Consider the following 21,455-nt stretch of genomic DNA (forward strand, 5'->3'; position numbering starts at 1 on the left):
GTGCCATAAAGCTGCCAGAGCTCATGTGACAAAAATAAAACGTCATTTTACAGGTGCAATTTTTACTGTTGCTTCACCAAATGTAGAATTAAAGGTTGCAAAAATAACAAGTCAACCATTTCTTGCCAAAAAAATTAACCAATGAGCACCAAAGAAAACAAATAAATAAATAAATAGATGGATATTCAACAATAAACCAGCTTATCAGGCCTTGTCAGTTGTCTATTTTGAGTTGAATCACACTGTTAGGAGAAACAAAAAGCTTCCTTTGCTATTCCTTCAGAAGAAATAAATAATTTTAAAGCTTTGAAGTGGAAAACAGCAAAAACATAAAATAATTGAATGTTATGATTTGTTTGTTAAGTATGTAAATGGTTCATTATCTACTACTGGCATCTTGAAACAAACTGGGATTAATAAAAAAAATTCTTCCTGGATTCAGTTGGAATTAGATGCATTTCAAGTAATAAAGGTTGTGAATATTCTTGGACAGTAAGGCCGTGACAGAATTTAAATGAAATGCCACAATTAGTGTCTAGTTAGAAGAAGTGTTCATATCCTTGATTTTGCAGGACAGGTTACTTTTATAAAAAAAGGCTTCTTTTATAGGACAACACCTAACCTCATTTTATCAAGTTTGAATTATCCATGCTCTATTTTGGTTGCAGGTGAAAATCAGCCCTAAATACGCCAGAGCACCACCCCCTGCCTCCAACCCAAGGGTTAAAAAGCATTGAAATCACCACCCCAGGCAGATGTGAAAATCTGCAAAATGACTGCTTAACAAGACAGCATCTTCACCAACACAAATCTGCACATCATACTGCAGTTTCCAATTTTCCTTCAACCTGTATGCAGGGAATTTGATGCTAAACTAAAACACAAGCCAGAATATTAACATCATTTTGCATTAGAATCTGCACAATAATATGATTATGTAGATTCATGTGAATCATGTGGCAATATTATTCACCACCACTTTGAATTATCGTTCAAATTATTTCAGTGTTAATAGGACCACAATGTGCACAATTAAAAAGATTACCAATGCCAAAGAGCAAGGAAAATGCCATAGTTTAATCTCACTGCTCAATTAATATATATAACTGTTTCAACTTCACCCTCATAATTCTTGTGAACATCTGAACTCTTAATTAAATTGATCTTATTTGCTCCAAGCCATTCATAATCCTGTGTATGTCAAAATAAAGAGAATAAAGAGATGGAGAAAAAAGTACCATGCTGGTCAACACTACCAGGGAAATAACACAATTGAAAGTCAAGTGCCTACAATATGCCTAAAAAACCTAAAAATTGCAGCAATAGCTCTTGTATTTCATTGGAAAACATTTTTATGTCAAGTTCATAAAGTAACTCAATTTCAATGGTGAGATCTACCTAAAGATGGTGGAATATTCCATAAGATTTTAACTGAACTTATATGCAGGCAGTGATTTTAAAATGACAAAATGTGATTATTCTCCCAGTCAGATTAAGCAGACAATGAAACCAAACTGGTTATGGAAACCACCAGTTATCAGATACGCATGCCTCAAGAAATCTTGGGACTTCTGTACACACTTGTTCAAAAGCACCAATCCAAAACGTCCACTAAGTCAGAGGCTGGCACATCTGACTGTCTTCCCTGTTGCTGGACATGGCCAACATTTATTGTCCATCCTTAATCGCCTTTGAGAAGGTGGTGGAGAACTGCCTTCTTCACCTACTGCACTCCTTCTGGTGAAGGTACTCTGACTACACTGTTGGGGCAATAGGGAGCTGCAGGATTCAGAGCCACTGATGATGAAGGACTAGCAATATAGTTTCCAGTCCGGATAGTGTGTGACTTGGAGGGTATCCTGCAGGAGGTGGTGTTTCCATGCACCTGCTGCTCTTATCTTTATTGGTGGTAGAGATTGTAGCTCCTGTCAGAGTAAATTGGATGAGTAACTCCTGTGCATTTTATATACTGCAATTCATTAACGTTTAGAGTGCTTGACAGGGGTACCAGCTAAAGGGGCTAATTTGTCCTGGGTGGTGTCGTGAAATACTTTGGAGTAAATTCATCCTGGCAAGTGGAGAATATTTCAATGTAATCCTGATTTGAGCCTTGTAGATAGTGGAAAAACTTTGGGGTGTCAGGTGTGTGGTTCACTGCAGGATGCTCAGCATCTGGCCTACTCTAGCTAAAAAATGTATGCAGCTGCTCTGGCCAGAGTCGATGGTGGCTCCAGATCTTGAGGAATGAGGACTTGAAGTTGGAAAAGCCATTGAATATCAGGGTAGATGGTTAAACTCTCTTTTGTTGGAGATTGTCACTGCCTTGTACTTTTAGGACATGGACGTTACTTGATATGTATTTTTTCTAGGTCTTGCTGCATGCAAGCACGGATTATTTCATTTGCTCAAGGAGTTGCAAATAGAATTGAACACTGTGCAATCATCAATGGACATCCCCACTTCTGACCTTATGGTGGATGGGAAATTCACTGATGAAACAGTTGGAGACATTTGGGCTTAGGGCACATGCACACGCACACATACCAAGGCTCTCTGGCACACAATGAAGAATGGAAATTGAAGAGCAAAGAACAGCAAAAGTGAATCACATTTCCAGTTCTGACAAAGGATTTTCAATGTGAAACATTAACTCTGTTTCACTTTCTATGGAAGACAGAATCTCGGTCAATCCCGGATTTGACAAAAATACAATCTCTTTGCTAAACTGTTAGAGTTAAGTGTTTTTTTTTCCTACTTCAAATTTATATACTCTACAGGGAAAGAAAATTACCTTTAGTTTTGTTTTTACCACAGAATGGTTACAGTGTGGAAGGATGCGATTTGGCCTGTCAAGTCCAAGCAGTTCAGCTTGTCCCACTCTTGCTCTCTCCCTGCAGCCCTGCAAATTTTTTCCTTTCAGATACTTATCCAGCTCCCTTTTGAGCACTACCACTGAATCTGCCTCCTCTACTACCTCTGACAGTCCATTCTAGTTTATAGAGTCATGAAGCATCAAAACACGCCCTTTGGCCCACTGCGTCCATGCCAGCCAGAGTCGCTCTTGATCCTTTTGCCAATCCTCTTCATTCTATGTCCCAGAGTTCTTGACCCCTCTGCTAACTGGAAGCATCTCTCCCTATCTACCTCATGATTTTAAATACCTCTATCTGATCCCCTTGAAACCTCCTCTACTACACAGAGAACAACCCCAGTTTCTCCAGAACTAAAGTCCCCCAACCTTGGAATCATTTTGGTAAATATCTTCTGCACATTGCACTTTTTCTAGAATGGCGCCCCAGAATTGGGCATAATACTCAATATGTGCCTAAGCTAGTGGTTTATATAAGTGTTCATCGTGACTTCTTTGCTCTTATAATCTATATCTCTATAAAGCCAAGAATCCCATGTGCTTTTATAACCACTTTCACAATCTTCCCTATCATTTTCAACAAATTATGCACATAAACCCCAGATCTGTTTCTCAGCCCATTTAGAATTGAGAATTCCAGTTTATAATGAATGCATATCACTTTTCTGACTAAAATTTAACACTTCACATCGCTCAGCATTAAATTTCATCTGCCAACAAATGCCCATTCCATCAGCCTGTCTTTATCATCTTGAAGTCCATTACAATTGTCTTCATTAGTCCAATATTCCTTAACGTTTTGTATCAACTGTAAATTTGGAAACTTGGGGAACTCGAATGCATTCTTCTCTTTTACTACATGGCCTTCAACCTTGAAGACAAGCCTATTATATGGCATCTTATCAAACACCTTTTGAGAGTCCATATGTTGCATATCAACAGCATTTCCCTCATCAGCTTTATCTTTCTCCGCAAAAGAATTCTATCAAGTTAGATACAATTTGACTTTAACAAGTTCATACTGGCTTTCTGTAATCATCCACTTAATTGCTAATTTTGTACCCAATTGAACTTTCTTCCACTGGCTGGTCTGTAACTACCGGGCTTTATCCCTTCATCTATACTTGAAGAAAAGTGTAACATTTGCAATTTTCCTGTCCTCAGGCAGTGCTCCAAAATCTACAGATGTTTGGAAGATTATGGCCAGGGCCCCTGCAATTCCCTTCCTTCCCTCAGCAACCTAGAACATATCCTGTCTGGTCCAAGTAATTTATTCACTTTAACTGCAGCTTGACTTTCTAACAGCTCCTCATCATCAAGTTTTGGCCCATCCAGAATCTAACTACATCTTCTGTTGCTGAGACCTCGGCAGCAGCATCTTCTTGGTGAAGGCTGATGTAAAGTATTTACTTAGTGCCTTAGCCCTGCCCTCCGCATCCATGGTAGGTTTCCCTTCCGGTTTCTGATCAGTCCCCCTTCTCCTCCTACAACACTTACCCTGTTCACAAAATACTCTTAGGATTCCCTTTTATGATTTTCTTTGTCTCTCATTTTCCTTTTCACTTCCATTCTGAGCTTTCTGTAATCAACCTGATTTTTGCATTTGTTAACAATCTCACTCTATGATATGCATTTGTTCCCCACTCAATTTTACTCTCCATCTTTCTGTGTCATTGACCTCTGGCTTGAATTTTCCTATCATTCTCGCTTATGGATTATTACTATACTATGTCCCTTTTCCATAGCTATTCTAAACCTTATGATATTAGATATTCTCTTAGATAGACATATGAATGATAGAAAAATAGGGGGCTATGTGGGAGGGAAGGGTTAGATAGATCTTAGAGCAGGATAAAATGTTGGCGCAACATTGTGGGCCGAAGGGCCTGTACTGTGCTGTAGTGTTCTATGTTCTATATTACAAACACTTGAAAGTCACCACTTTCATTTTCAGATGTGTGATGTATAGAACGACATGCACTAAACTACCAGGTAAAAAACAAATGTTACAGATGGTTCTATACAAAACACAGATGTGTAAATATCACTGTCACTTGGTACACTGCTAGCAAAAGTATCAACAAATTCCAATAAAAATTTAAAGTGCCATGAAATTAATGGTTAAAACTTGTGGAGTCGCAGGTTTGATAGAAGTTAATCACATCTAGGCTATATTAAGATGATGCAATCATTGCACTGTGGTTATCCTAGATGGGGAGATGGAAATATGTGTACAGAATTGGCTGGATGTTGCAAACCAGAATGCCCTGCTGGATCCCCACAGATACAGAGATAGATGGAGATACAATCTTTTACTAATGCATTAAAGGTTGGCATACTACCCACATATTCCACCTAAATTCTCAGTCCCACATTCTTAATGTTCAAACATTTTTTTTATAATGCTCTAACCTTTGCAATTTTTTTGTTATAATAGCTTCTGATTAATTCTTCCCTGTTCTCAATTCCCACTCCCAACAATAAAACCTGCTATTTCTCCTCTGTACCTCCTGGCTGAAGCCAATTAGAAATCTATCCCATTTCAGAGCCTCTCCAAACATTAGTGTCCTTCCTCTGTGCCCCAATCCCCTTTGCTTCCTCTCACTGTGCCTTTCCTACTCTCTGTGGGTGCCTGTAGCACAGGAGCAGGAAGTAATTCAGAGAATCCTGGGATGTGGTAAGGAACACAGTAATGAAACCTTTGTGTAAGCAAATGTTCCCAAACAACTTTCCTGATGCACTGGGAAGCACTGTAATATGCACTTAAGTTTTAAATAATATTTATAATGTTAATGCTAAAATAACATTACATAACATGAACAATGATAATCACCACTCTTGATTACTACAACAAAGTTCCAAAATTGGTATTCAGAGCCATGGTTCTGATTTTCTCTGAATGGAATTGGTAACATAGTAATTACCACCTTCATTCTCACAATCTGGTGACAAAAGCATAATTTCATTAACTTAGAGCCCCAAGTTAGTAACTTAATGATAAAATGTATAACATAAGGCATAAAACACTTAAGAATCGCCATGAGAGCTATGTTAGAATGAAAAACATTGTATGAGAATTTGCAATGAACTTTCAGAGCAGATTTTTTACATCTCACTTAGTGATCTTATTCTATGAAATCATGTCAAGATGCCTCTAAAATTGTTTTTTTAGATTGATACTTGGGATGTAAGCATCGTTGGCAAGACCAGAATTTAGTGTTATCCTAATTGTCTGAAAAAGGCGAGGATGATCCACTTTCTGGAGCCAATGCTGCAATCAACCTGGTAAAGGTGCAATCAAGAGTTCTGTTAAGCAAAGTGGTGCATGGTTTCTCTCCAGTGACAATGAAGAAATGGCAATGCATACCCAAGTCAGTAAGGTGTGTGAAATGGAGGAGAACTTGCCATTGATGCTAATCACATCCTTCAGGATAGTAGGGATCATAGATGCTTTCCAAGGAGCTATCATGATTGCTGCCATGAATCTTGTAGACAGTAATACTACAGCCAGGGTGTGCAAGTGGTGGAGGGGCAGCCTGCTTAGGAAGTTGTATGGGCAGCTTTGTTCTGAATGTTGTTGAACTTCTGAAGTGTTGATCAAGTTGCATTCAGCCTGGCATGGAAAAATTTCTTCACATTCCCAACTTACAGTTGGTGGCAGAGATTTGAGAAGGTAAAAGGAGAGTCACTCATCACCGAATGCTGGGTCTCTGGCCAGCTCTTGTAGTCACTGTACATGCACAGTCACCAGTGAATCCCAGGATGCTGATGTTCGGTGAAGCTAGATGTACTCTCTCTTGTTGGAGATAATCATTTCCTGGCATTTGCATAATGCAGTTGATATTTGCCACTTATTGACCAAGCTTGAGTTTGTCCAGATCTTCCTTTGTGTAGGCATGGGTTATTTCATTAACTGTGAAGTTGTGTACAATTAGCAGTTGGTGGAGAGCATTCGACTAATGAAGAAGGGGAGGTCTTCAGTGAAGCAAATGAAGATGGTTATGCCTGGACACTGCCCTGACAAAATTACTTGACAAAATTACTCAACAAAGTTCTAGGGCAGGAAAAATTGACACTAACAACCACAGATTCAGTGGAGGTGAACAGAAAGACACCTGTGTAAAAAGCTTGAGTGAAAATCGAATGCAGTAATGAGGGAGTGCTACAGAGTCAGATATGTCTTCCCTTGGATTAGACTTTAAACAGAAACTCCAAATGCTGTCTCAGTGGATGCAAGATGATGCATGGCAACATTCCAAAGTAGAGCAAGGATGTTCTCCTAGTGCCCTGGCCGGTATTTATTCCCCAATCAAGATCACTAAAATGGTTATGGTTTCACTGCTGCTTCTTGGTAGATCTGCAAGAAACCTGCTTGCCGCCAATAGATACAAAGGGAGCTACCATATCAACACAGAACACAGTGAATAATGATAGCATGCTCCGCACAAGACATTAATTTCCAGGCTGCATCTGGGAACTGAATGAAAGAGCAGTAGAAATCACTGGCATTTATTTTTTATAACTGAACAATACGTCTTTCCCCATGTGCTGTTAAATGATCAAAGATGGGAGATCAGTGGGGTGCCATGTCACACAAGACTGGAAACAGGACAGAGGGGGGGGGATCTGCCAGGGTTCCTGTGGCTGCTCACTATTCAATAATTCCACTGCAGAATGTCTGCACAAGTGGATATCCAGTGATGACAATGTTTCTTTCAATTGTGATGCTTCCACAGTCACATCTATTGCTACCATTCATTTTCCACGCAGAATGGCCAAGGTACTGGACAGAAGTTAACACACACAAAACCAAACTGAACCTGACAGCATCTTCAGCAGTGGAGGAGAAAGTACTTGAAATCACAATTAGACTTAGCTCGAGACTGTAGTTTCCTCTTAACTCCAGCTTTCCAAAATCATGTCAGAAATACAGGGCCCTTGGGTAGATGCCACAAATGATATTTACTTTGACAGTACTTCAAAGGGTTAAATAAGGATATTTTTCCATGTTAACTCAGTTACTGTTTCAAATAGATGCACTGGCCAAAACATTATGAGCTAACATATCTGAAGACCCATTTCTTTAGAAGTTATAATAAAAGCTAATCAATGTTTTATTTTGTTATATTTGATGAACTTAAGAATATGCACCAAGATGATAAGGATTATAATTTCTCCTTGAAGATTATTGCCATTTTACGTCAATTTCTTATCCCTAATGCATACACAATGCAAGTTTTTGCATGAGTCAATATCAGAAAACAAAGCATATTGAACAGTGTGAAATGCCCCAACGATTTTTACTGGGAAAGAGGATGTGGACAATGGGAAGAGGAGAGAATAGAGCACCTTGCCGATGTTCCATTCATCACCTCCCATTCCTCTACAGAGCGTCTTGGAATGTTCCACCCATGTTAAGAGTACCGTAAATGGTGCAAGCCTGTTATACACAATGATACCAATTCACACAGTGGACTATCAACAGTTGGATAAAAATAACTTGATCCTTTTTTTGTTAAAGGAAGTACTTGCTCATAATGCACACGTGGACCTCAGAAAAAAAGAGGATCAGGCTTGCCAAGTATATATTTCATGGTCAAATAGCTCAACGATAATTACTGCCCATATTAAAAGAGATGAAGATTTACACTCATGGTAAGATACCCCAGCAATGTCTACAGGAGCCTAGAAAGAAAACTGGAAAAAATAGGGAGCTGAATCAACAACAAAAATGGCAGCAGAACATAGCTGAGGATGTGTATAATGATTACTGCGTTCAAATTTAAAACCAATGATAACCAACAATTGTGTCGTCAATTAGCAGTGTAATATTTTGACAGATACAGAAGTTGCTCGTACTGTACGTACCAGTCATAGCGCATCACCTCATTTCATAGCTACCTTATAATAAAAGCAAAATGATAGTTTCCGACATTAAAAATAATACATGTAACCAGCATATACACTTCTGTGGCATAAGCACAAACAATTGAAAGCTATCAAAAACACACTGAATTATATTTTTTTTAAGTAAAATCTTTATGTTCAATCTGTAAAAGCCTGGCTTGATACTGTGAACAGTAGGGCACTTGGATAGTATTTCATTGTCTTGCTCTCCAGGCTTTACCAGATTTTTTTTTAAGTTTGGTATTTATCTGGGATTGTGATAGCTCAGTTATCTGCCTCCAAATGCCGGATTGAGAGAATCTCATCATCCTGGGACCAGCTGCATGATGGGCAGTTAATAGATATATCAGACCTCAGGATATATGCTAAGCTGAAGAGATGATTGGTCGGTTGATTTTACTGATTGATTAGCATAGGCTGAATGGGTTTCTTCTTGACAACCCAAGATTACGCTTCAGCTAAGCTCAAATTGCTTACTCTCCTTCCTAGTGAGTTTTCAAATAACAGGCCTGTCACCTGGATTCTCTGGAGACTTTTATATAGAAGAGAGAGGGAAAAAAATCAAGGCAAAGATGGAAAACTGGGTAACAACAATCAGTATAGGTTTGAGAATAATAATATTATAAAAAACACACAGCAGTGACCTTTCTAACAATCCTCTGTGCTAAGCCATTATTCAGCATTACCAAACCCCCTGCCTGTGCAAACATGGATTAGGTTGTCATCTAACTTTGGCTAAGTGGTTCATTAAGGAGGTTAAAAACTGCATTAACAAACAGGGCTGGCCTCTTCAGATTTTTTTTCTCTCTCCCTATCAACTAAGAGCCAGGGGATCAGCTGCAGCTCAGTCCTTCAGTTGAACGGTCTACATACAAACCAGTGAGCAGGCTAAAATGTGCCCATTCATTGGTTCCTGATTTTATAAACAAGAATCTGCAAGGTGAACATTAACTGCAGCATATGCTTACTGTAAAATGAGATTTGTCTACAGGAATAAGACTAAAATCCAGCCTTTGGAGACCAGCTTTGCTAATGCTAGTACAATGCTACCTACATTCTCCTGCCTAGAGCACTCAGAGGATGGAAGGCACTGATGTCAGAACGCAGCAGATTTAAACAAAATAAAAAAGATTTTTTGAATTTGAATTAAGAGATAACATGAGACTGGAGGCAGCTCCCAGAAGCTATTTTATAGATTCACTATAAAAGTTAAGACAAGTTAAAAGCTTTAGGAGAGGTCAGCTGTGGCACATTGAGTTATCATTTCAGGCCACTCAGGGCGAGAGAAAGAGAGAGAGAGAGACTTTGTTTTCAGGTGGCAAGATTAGAACCACAATCTTCCCCCTCCTCTAGCTTGCTCTCCTTTCATATCTTGATGCCTTTTAAATGTCACTTATTTTACATGAAGCTCTTTGCAGAGACACGAGTCAACAGCAATCACAACCATTATCCCCCACAGCGAGCCCTGGTCCTAATGCATTATGACACCTTAGCTGGCCAGCCACTGATTTACCTTTCCACTTCTCAGGGAATTAAGTGGCATCATGTGAAATGGTTGTGATATGAACAGCATGTGCATAACTGGTATTAAATTTACCTCTTGGCCTAACTGAATTTTAGTTGCTGCAGACTTAATCAAAGTGAAAGCCGAAGATGAGGACTGCATCTGGCCACAGCCACACCACCCCTGGGTTGCAGCTATTTTGTGTGTGTGTGTTTTTTTTATCTCCTGTGCAAGCTGGCAGAAGTTTGAAGTAAAGAGATAATCCGGAGCGGATGCCTCTATGAAATAACATCCTTACATGAAGAGGCTTTTAGCTGTCTGCTGCTACGCCTATCAGAGAGAGTGTGACAATCTCATTTTCCTGAGCACCCATGAAAAGAGGAAATAATAGCCAGAACTGTAATGGCTATTACTGACCCCACAGCATCCATTATCCGCTCAACATATGGTAACTCCGTTTTACATGCATTATGGGAAATTAAAAGACAATTAAAAAACAATTACAGTTCATTTAAATTAACTGTAATACAGAGATCAATCGAAAAAGATTCCCAATAAATTAACTTAGCAACCATCAGTTTCACAAGTGAAGTTTCAACAATTTGCCTTTATATTATGAATATTAAATCAAAAAAAATTCCAAGTATGTATAATAACTAAATAAAGTTTGTTATGGAATTTATTATGTAAATATGACTAAAATTCTTACTTTTGTGAATATACTTTCCTGCGAGGTTAATGCCAATCTAACTATGGGCAGACTTTTTGGTTCAAATATTGACTAAAACCCAGAAATTATTGTTAACAGTAAGCCTCTACTGGGGAGTTTCCTTATGATGCAGTAAGCAGACACTGAAGATAAAACAGGACAAACAAAATTGGTACAGCCACTCAAAATTTGGATTCAATGTCTATCATTTCCTGTCCAATTCCAAAGTGACTGCCTTGAAGTTTCAGACCAGATCAATGCATAGTAAGTTTTCAATCACCTGAAATGTTTCTGCATAAACCAGCTCAGCACTGCTGTTTGGAAACTCAAGAGAACCCACTGGAACAAGAGCATGCTGGAACTAACTGGAGTTTAACAACTTGCATTTATGTAACACCTTAACACCATTAAATGGCCCCAAGAGACTTCATGGCAGCAGATAATAAACAAGATTTGAACCAAGCCTTAAAGTCATTTTAAGAAACTGGTGAAAAAGGCGTGCTGTAAGTACCATTGTTAAAGAGAAGTGAAGAGGTTAAGAGATGGAATGTGACAGGATTCTACAGCAAGCAAACACGTAAAGATCATAACTACTTATTTTATATTGTCTATGGCAAATGGCACATAAGCAGCTGTAATATTTCCCATGGCTTGATATGGTAATTATGTAGATTGACCATGATCTCAATGGAAAAGAGAAGATCGAGTAGTGACATGATATAATTTTTAGGATTCTAAAGGATTAGATATGTTGATCACAGTAGCTATTTTACCTTTTCCTCTGTTTACTTTTCTGTTTTGAACAAGTCCTGCACCTCAACAGAATTTATTTGTTTATTCAAAACAGTACTTCCAAGGGATACTGCTTAATTTACGGAAATAGGCTCCCTCAGGAGACAACGAAAGCAGGAATTATTGATTCATTCAAATGCAAATTAGATAGATTTATTGCAGGAAAATAAATTTCAGGGATGCAGTGATGAGCAATTTGAGACACATGCAATGGTTGTTGCATGCTGAGTAGGAACAAGTAACTTTGAATGCATGACCCTTTCATCATCAATCACTTGCACTAAATGCATTTAGTTGCAATATTCTCCCAATGCTGGACCTCCTGTCACACCTATTATAGACTAACTAATAGAGGCAGATTGCTACGATTAGTGAACACATCCCCTATCACTGTATCATGTTTCTGCCATAAAAGTTGTAGACAAACTAAATAAATTTACATTTTTATCCATTAACCAACTGGTACTAGAATATTGGATCAGTTTGACTGCAGTCTCAGAGACAGAAAGGAGCAGTGTGTGGAAAAAGCACTGCATAAGAATTGTAGGACAGGCAAAAGCAAGCAAAAGACAGGTACCAAGAGAACACACAAGGGTGATTGCTCAATGATGGTAAAGTTTTGTTCTTGATTTCATATATAAATTTAGCATAGATAGTGTGGACAGCCAGGACCTTTGTCCCAGAGCGGCAATGGCCAATACCAGAGGACATCCGTTTAAGGTGAGTGGAGAAAAGTTTAGGGGAGATGTCAGAGGTAGATTTTCTTTTATACAGAGAGTGGTGGGTACCTGGAATGCACTGCTGGGGGTGGTGGTAGAGGCTGATACAACAGGGACATTTAAGAGACTCTTAGATAGGCACATCGATGTAAGAGAAATGGAGGGTTATGGGCTGTGTATGAGGGAAGGGTTAGATTGATCGTGGAGTAGGTTTATATAGGTCAGCACAACATTGTGGGCCAAAGGGCCCGTACTGTGCCGTACTGTTCTATGTTCTATAAAATAAATCGCTTATTTCTGGCAGAAAGAGACACTGAGGTACCGGTTTTAGAAGGTTGTCAATGTGGAAACTGTATCCTTATGAGGATATAGGTTTCTCTTTATTTGTTATCACTTCCAGCAGTGAGCATCACTGGGTCAGCATTTGCTGCTCAGCCTATTGTCATTGTGGGCGGTGATGAGCTACCTTCCTGACTCACTTGCAATTGGTGTTACTGTGCACATGATGAACCTTCACACAAAGTAAACAGTAATGCGCAAGTACGTCCCGGGGTGCTGTCATGGGAGCAGTATCAACTTAATGAATGAGACAGCCCACAGCAAAGGGGAGGAGTATTTCTACGTTAGGATGATGTGTGACTTTGAATCCACACAAAAGCAATTAGAAAGCCTTATTCACCATCTGCAGGGATAAACTCAAAGGCAAATGGAGAAAATAGATTAAGGAATTTCATCCTGAAAAATGTATGATGCATTTTGGGAGAACTAATAAGACAAGAATATGCACGAGGAATAGTGGGACCTAGGAAGTACTGAGAAACAGCAGGACCTTGGTGTATATGTCCAAGGAACCCTAAAGGCAGCAGCAGAGGTAGGTAAGGTGGTTAAGAGGACAAGCAGGATACTTGCCTTCATTAACCAAGGTTTGGGACATTCCAGCTGGCACGTTATCGTACAACTATATAAAACATTAGTTAGGTCACAGCTGGAGTACTGTGTGTATTTCTGGTCATTACATAATAGGAATGCACTGGAGGGCGTGCAGAGGACATTCACCAAGATGTTGCCTGAGATGGAGCCAAGAGGAGGGATGGGATAGGCTGGGCTTGTTTTCTTAGGAGAGGAGAAGGCTGAGTGGGGCTCTGATTGAGGTAGGCAAAATTATGAGGGGCATAGATGGAGAACACGGTCAGAAACAGCTCCCTTTAGCAGAGGTGTCTATGACCAGAGGACACAGGTTTAAAGGTAAATAGTAGGAGATTTTAGAGGGGATTTGAGGAAGAATTTTTTTTGCCCAGATGGTGGGTGAAATCTGGAATGCACTACCTGAGGGAGTAGCAGAAGTAGGTGCTCTCAGAATAGTCAAGAATTATTTAGAAGAGTATCTGAAATGCCATGGCATAAAGGTTGTGACTAAAAAGCGGGAAAATCAGATTAGTATAGATAGGTACTTGATGGCTGGCACGAAGGACCTATTTTAATGCTGCATGACTCAATGGAACAGGAGGATGGCTCCTGGAGGATAAGCCCTCAGAAAAAAGCCCTATGTCCCATCTTCCATGAGTCTCCTCTGGCAAGTCAGTTCTGTCATTGTCCTTGCCAGCAGCTGTCTCACCCTATCTCACTCCATCTACCTTTTTTTTGGCTGCCTCCATCTATCATCCATCTGTATCTTGTCTCCCAACTCCACCCCTCCACCTCCCCTACCTGGCTCAAGCTGCCGGCCATCCTTCACCCTTCCTCAGTCCACCAATCACCTCAGGCTCCTGCCCTCACCACTACCCCTGTCCTCTTTATAATGGCCATTTCCGCTCTCCACTCTCAGTCCAGATGCAGGGTTTCAGCCTGAAACATTGGCAATTCCTTTCCCCCTACAGATATGCTCAACTTGCTGAGTTTCTCCAGCAGATTGTTTGTGGCCTTTGTCCTCCCTCCTTCTGGTGCTGGTCATATTGGTGACCTGGCAAGATCTCTACTAAGTTTCCCATCTATGCAGCAATAAAGGCCAGTCTTGCCTTCAACATCCACCAAATTCACAGACTTCCTGGTTCAGCCTTCAGTCCAGTTAAGTGTTCTCCTCCAAATGACTCCACAACAAACCTGCAAGTAATCGATGTCATCCTAAATAGAGCTGCTTCTCTTCAGTCTTACTTTCCTATCTTTGTTCCACACTGGATGTTACCTGCATATCCACAATTATAATTAACAGCGTATGTATTTAACAGTTATGTATTGCATGTGGATTGATGAACCCGTGCTCATTTTGTGCTTTGTGCATCGGTACAATGAGCTAAAAAGTGCTCACTTTTACAATCAAGTTTACACCTTAATTCAATCACACAGCACACAAAAATATGTGCCATATGGTTGTATTTTTGAGCTGAGGTGTCTTCACCATCCAGTAACCTAGGATCTGATCTGCATCTCAACTATTTAAGTTGATAAAACTTGTTAAATATTCGGCAGGTCAGACTGTACCTCCTCACAGTTCCTGCTCAAACTGCTGAGCTTTACCAGCACTCTCTGCATTTATTTCAGATTTCCAGCATCTGTGGTATTTTCCTTCAGCTAAGTTAAAGGTCTTAGTTCCAGTGCTACCAGTCATCGCAAGAACTGAGCTCATGCATTATTGTGCAGGCCTGTCCCTTGGATTATGCTATAGTGGGAAGAGGAGAGAGGAAGGAGGTGTACTGATCTAACATAAAGTAACAACATTGGCTAACTTCCTGTTTTAAGATGACATATGGGGAGCAAATCAGATACAGGACCATGCTCGTACACAAAGCGAGGAAAAAGGAAAGCAGAGCAAAACTGTAAAAGTAGAGAAATGCTGAGCTGAGTAGTCTGATCTCAGCTCATTGGCCATCCACTGTGTTGGTCTGTGGGCTCTGGCAGCCCTCTTCTGTTTTGACAAAGCCATCGTCCCTCAATTTATGAGCCCACACACAGCACTGGAAGGATTCCAAAGGATGCTAGGAGAGGGATTCAGATGCTCCAGAATTCTTTCCTGGTCCTGGAGGAATACTTCTGTTCTTCCTAGTTCCAAAGTAATTACAATGCCATTTACCTAGCCTTCTTTGGATACTGCCCAGCAGGGTTAGAACATGACTTTGACATTTTATAGGCAACACATTGGATGTTCGTTGAAATTACACAAGAGTGCTGATTATCAGGCCAAGTCTTTTATATTTATAGTAAACTCCTGGCTAAATGGAGCAAGGAACTTGTTTGATTTCAAAGTCAGCAAAGGTATAATCCCATCAAGTGGGAACATTGCAGCCTCAGGCTAATAAATAGGCACGGTTACTTTTAACCTCAGACACACCATTGTTGCCAAGACAGACATAACCACAGCGGAACCAATCCTATCTCACCATAACATCCCGAATTAGCAATGAAAGTGTGAAACCTAAACTTCAGAGGAGTAAAAATTATAAAGGGGTCAAAGTAAGGAAAAAAGGGGTGATCTTTGTCAGAATTAAGAAACAAAAGTTTTTACAGTAAGATTCTATTGAGAGTAGATCGTAAAGGAATTATAGAAACAGCTACTGTTGCCGCCCACAGCAAAGCTGATGATTATTCAAATATGTGACATGTCATTCTAAATAATATACATTACTGTCACACAAATATTTCCAATGTTTTTTCTAAACCGTGAACGCAACAGTTCACAGGAGCATTATTTATATGATCCCTGAAATTTTTACACTCATCTGTCCCCACTTAATCTCAAACTGTTCTCTTCCATATTCCTGTACACAATTTAAAAAAAACTCATTAAAGGCAGATGGGTTCTCCAGCGGGGAAACTATTACAAGCTCAGACAATGCTAACAAAAAAAATCATTTCAAACAGGGGGTGGAAACCGAGGAAATAAGAATGACAACCACGTTGCAGGTAATAAATGCAGAATTGGTGTCTGAATAAACAAGGTATCAGTTTGTGAATAGTACTGAAGGCTCTAAAGCATTGGTAACACAATCAGTCTAATGGAAAGAAAAGTTGCTCTGTGACTGTGAGGTCATGTGATTGTGCCAACAGCTTCTGCAGAAAAGAAGCTTGATTCCTATTCAATTACACAGGGTTCAAAATAGAAAACAGAAACCAAGAATTCCATTTCCACCAGGGTCCTATCAAACAGCATGCTTGTGTCTTGTTCACACTGAACCTACATTCTGACAAACACAAATATTTTATTTGTCAGTGGACCTCCTGTGGACCTGTATACTTCGCAAGACAGAAACCTCTCTCTCATCTGTATATTCTGCTTCTCTCACTTCCACTCAAGTTGTGCTGCTTCCTTTCCATTTTTTTTAAGTTAAAGCCTTCTCATGTTAGTCTTCTTCAGTTCCTCCTCTTTTTCTCCTCTGTGAGTTTCTGTTGGTGCTCTTTGTTGCGAGTGTCAAGGAGGAGGCTGAATACAGCCATGTGAAGGGAGCTGGGGAGTGCTGGGTGGTTGGTGATCTGGGAAGATGAATGGATCTAGCCAGAGCACATAGCCACAATAACAGCAATACCCTCAGGCAGAATGAAGGTAAGTTTTCATATTCATATTCAGGATCTGGGTGTTGTCAGCAAGGCTGGCATTTATTGCCCACCTTTTATTGCCCTAGGAAGATGGTGGTGAGCACCTTCTTGAACCATTTTTGTCCTTCTGGTGAAGGTGCTCCCATGCTCAGCAGAGAATTTCAAGATTTGGACCTTGTGACACATTTCCAAGTCAGGATGCTATGCATCTTGGAGGGGATCTGCAAGTGGTGGCATTCTCATGAGCCTGCTGCCCTTGTCCTGCTTGGTGATAGAGGTCGCTACATTGGGAAGTACTGCCACAGTCACCTGAGTGAATAGCTGCAATACATTTTGTAGATAGTACAGACTACAACCACCATGTGCCAGTGATGGGATTGAATGTTTCAGGTGGTTGACGAGATCTCAAAAGAGAGACTGCTTTGTTTTGGATGGTGTCGAGTTTCTTGAATGTTTTTGTTGCTGCTCTCATCCAGCCAAGTGGACAGTATTCCATCAGGTCAGTCGCCCACTGCAAAATACCCACCCTGGCTTGCTACTGTACATGGTCACTCTCACTTCACCTCCAGAATTCAGCTCTTCGATACATGTTTGGTAATCCTGATGAGGCTCAAACTGGGCATCAGCAAATAGGTTTATTGACAAGCAATTTCCTTTTGATAGCATTGTTTACAATGGCTTCCATCACTGTTGATGACTAAGAGGTAGACTGGTTGGGCAGTAATCAGCTGGATTGGATTGTCAACGGGCACACCAAGTCCATTTTCCACATTGTTGGGTAGGGTTGGAAAAGCTTGGCTTGAAGTGCAGTTAGTTCTGGAGCACAGGTCTTCCGTACCACACCTGGGACGTTGTTTGGTCCTGTAGCTTTTGATTCTTAGAGCACTGCTTCCGAGACCAATGCTCTCCGTCATTTTCAGTAGGGTGAACTGAATTGACTGGAGACCAGCTTCTATGACGGTGGGGATCGCAGGAGGAAACTGAGTAGGATCATCAGTTTGGCGTTTCTGACTGAACATGGTTGTGAATGCCTCAGCCTTAGATTTAGCACACACATGCTGGGCCCACCATTGTTGAGGATAAGAATGTTCTTGGAGCTTGCTGCTCCCATTAGCTGTTTAATTATCCACCGCCATTCACAACTAGATGTGGCAAAACTGTAATGTTTTGAATTTTGAAAGTAAAGTGATGGTATTGATGGTGAGCTGCAGGTAACAGTTGCAGCCCAGGGAATGAAAGACAGCCTTAGACAGCATCATTCCTTAAACCAATGCAACCAATCTAGATCAAATAGCTGCCTCAACACCAAACAGACCCCACTTACTTCCAGCAAAGTAAGTCTCAAAAAACAAAGACCACAATTTGGATATCAGAGAGGATGATGAGCAAAGATGTAAGCCCTCATGAGATGGGCAAATGGCAGCAGGACCCTTTCACAAATGACATGTGTGAGCTAGAATTACTCTCTACCCCTAATTGCTATATGGTAAGCTGCCTTCTTAAACCACTGGGGTAGGTTGATAGCTCACTTCAGGAGGCAGTTGAATCAATGGTATTGCTTTTTGTTTGGGGTCACATCCTGGTAAGGACAGATTTCCTTCAGTGAAGGAATTTAATGAACCAGATGCCTTCTTATGACTGTTCACGACTGCCATCACTGTTACTAATCTTCTACTCTGGATTAGGTTAATTAACTGAATCTAAATTCCCCAGGTCCCATCGTGGATTTGAACATTTGTCTCTAGGTCATTTGTTCAAACCTCTTGATTACTGGCCTGATGTCAAAACTACTATATTGCCACACCTAGTTTTAGCAAGGCCATGCAAGAACAGGGTGATCCTTGATTTGACTAGCATGCAGCAGGCAAGGAACGAAAACCCCACAGCAGTTCTAGCAGCGACAAGGGAAGGAAACTGAGACAGGACTAATAGTGCATTTTTTCCCCTTTCCTGCTACTATTCCACCAGATCTTAAGCAGAGCTGAAGAGGAAAATCTGTCCTTAAGTAGATCTGACAGTCACCCTATCGTAACATCCTGCTCATTACCACTCAGCCAAAAGCCTAAAAACTAAATAAGTTAAAGCAATCTTCATGAAGTTTCCCAAGACTTACCACATTCTGAGACCTTCTCTAAACCGATACAGCAAGTCCTACACATTCCACACAAGGCATGAAATCTTGTGCATCATTATGGCATTTTCATATTCCATGTCATCTCAGTGGCTTCCCCAAATATGATTGCTGATCTAAAGTCATATTTATGTAGTGGCAACTAAGAATTGGCTTGAGATTAACCAGACAGCGTCAATTTTTATCTCACTGTTTTATAACACAGGTCTAAGAGGTAAATTGACAAATTGCCAGCATATTGTGCCACTTATGTCCATTTTAACAGGTTTATGTTGAAAAACTGCATTAACCTTCATACAAGTCACCTGACTGAATGATTGTTGAATGACTATTTGAGATATGGACACCCTGTAAATTAAGTTGGTGTGTTTACAAGATGGTAATGTCCAACAAACATCCCATGGGAATGGAACTAATTTTCAGAACTAATGGGAACCATCCAACCTTCGGTGATAATGCTCCAGAACCAAGAACACCCAAGCCTCAGCAGTTGAGCTGCAGCATGCAGATGGCCCTTGTGCTTGCACATGCTTGAGGCCATGTTCCAAGATGTCATCCACTGGTTTCACTGGAGCATTTAAGAGAATGGGCCTTACACTCAACATCTGCAAGACAACAGGTCCTCTACTAACCTGCCCCTAAAGCACTACACTGCCCTCTGGCAATAAAAGTAGATGGCACAACCTTGGACAGCATAGACCACTTCCCATATCTCAGAAGCCACCCCTCAGTGAAGGCAGACATTGATGATGAAATTCATCTCTGTCTTTATTGCACCAGTACAACCTTTGGTCAATTGAGTAGAAGGGTATATGAAGATTAAGACTTCATTCCTGGCACATAACCTATGGTCTACCCAGCAGCAGCGACCTCTGCCCTCCTGTATGCTTCTGACACCTGGACTACCTACAGCAAGCACCCCAATGTGCTGGAAAAATATCACCAACAACTTCTCTGCAAAATCCTCCATATTCAAAAGAAGGATAAAGCGAACCAATGTCAGTGTCTTCTCTCAGGCCAACATTCACAACATTGATGCCCTAGTTACTCTCAGTCAGTCATATCAAGCAGCCCACCTCACTTGCATGCCAACAACAGACTCCTAAAACAGACAAGTTCTGTCATGAGAGGAGATTACCAGGTAGTTAGAGAAAATAAAAGATTTATGGACTTGATTCAAAACGTCCTACAAGTGCAAAATCCCCACTGATTTCTCAAAACCTATGGCCCATGACCACTCAAAGTGGAGAAGGACCACTCAGAATAGTGTTGAGAACCTCCAGTCCATGGGCGCACACAGAAGGCCTATGAAAGTAGCAGGAGAGCATCGTCATCAGCTCATCAGCCACCTCCTGCCCCTTACATGGAAGAGCCTGCAGTCACCACATCAGCCTCATCAGTCATCTCAGAACTCAACAAACTGGAATGGAAGCAAGACATCCTCAATGCCCAGGGACTGCCAAACAATTGGTCAACACTAGAAAGTAATGGAATCAAACTACATGTTCCAGTGGGGAATTGTAATGTATATTCCTTGCTCACAAAGTATCTTTCTAAAGAATTAATACCATATGAAACAGAAGTAAAGTTTCAAAATAATATTTTGACTATCGCAAATATTGTTGCTTGAGAGTTGAATATAATTCACTTGTGCATTATTCATTGAAATCATTGCTCCACATATAGTTATGATAAAAAGCCAGATAATAAAACTGTATTCCACCTGATGCTCAGGATACACAACAGATAACAGTGCTGAAAAGCAGAAAGGCCAGGTTTTTGCACATTTGAAGATGTAATATGATTTGTGATTCAGGTGGCATTAAGGCACCAAGTACAGCTTTGCATGCTCCACTCTTTACATACAAGGCACCTTATAAATCCTGTTACCATGGTGATAATATCCTTTAAATTTCTATTTCATTGCATTTGCTCCCTCCTTTCCCAAGCTGCAAGTATAAATGGAAAAGTTCCTTTGAATCATGAAATAATATGACATAATGCCAAAATCCTTGCTGGCTCATGAGTCATTCTGTGACTATATATGACTATGGTAATTTGGGAGGGAATAGAAAGTAGTTTTAAAGTGGTGAGGAGAATAGGGGACAAAATTAACAGATCTATGGGAGGGAAAGCAGGTTAATGCATATTATATAGGAGCAGGTTGAGGACATTCAGCTCTTCAAACTTGTTCCACATTTCAATTAGTTCAAGATCCAGATGCAAGTGATTTACCTTTCCTCATTCTGTATACTTTGATAACCTGTGAGTGCTAGCCATGGCAGTACTGCTAGCTC

At 40.4% G+C, this 21,455-nt stretch overlaps 1 protein-coding gene across 1 annotated transcript in view; it reads right to left on the reverse strand.

Annotated features, from left to right (window-relative positions):
* camkmt (calmodulin-lysine N-methyltransferase) overlaps positions 1-21,455 on the reverse strand; it is a 287,014-nt gene that overhangs the window by 77,140 nt on the left and 188,419 nt on the right. The window lies entirely within an intron of this gene.

Source organism: Pristis pectinata, chromosome 3 (assembly GCF_009764475.1).
Source record: "Pristis pectinata isolate sPriPec2 chromosome 3, sPriPec2.1.pri, whole genome shotgun sequence".
Taxonomy (NCBI): domain Eukaryota; kingdom Metazoa; phylum Chordata; class Chondrichthyes; order Rhinopristiformes; family Pristidae; genus Pristis; species Pristis pectinata.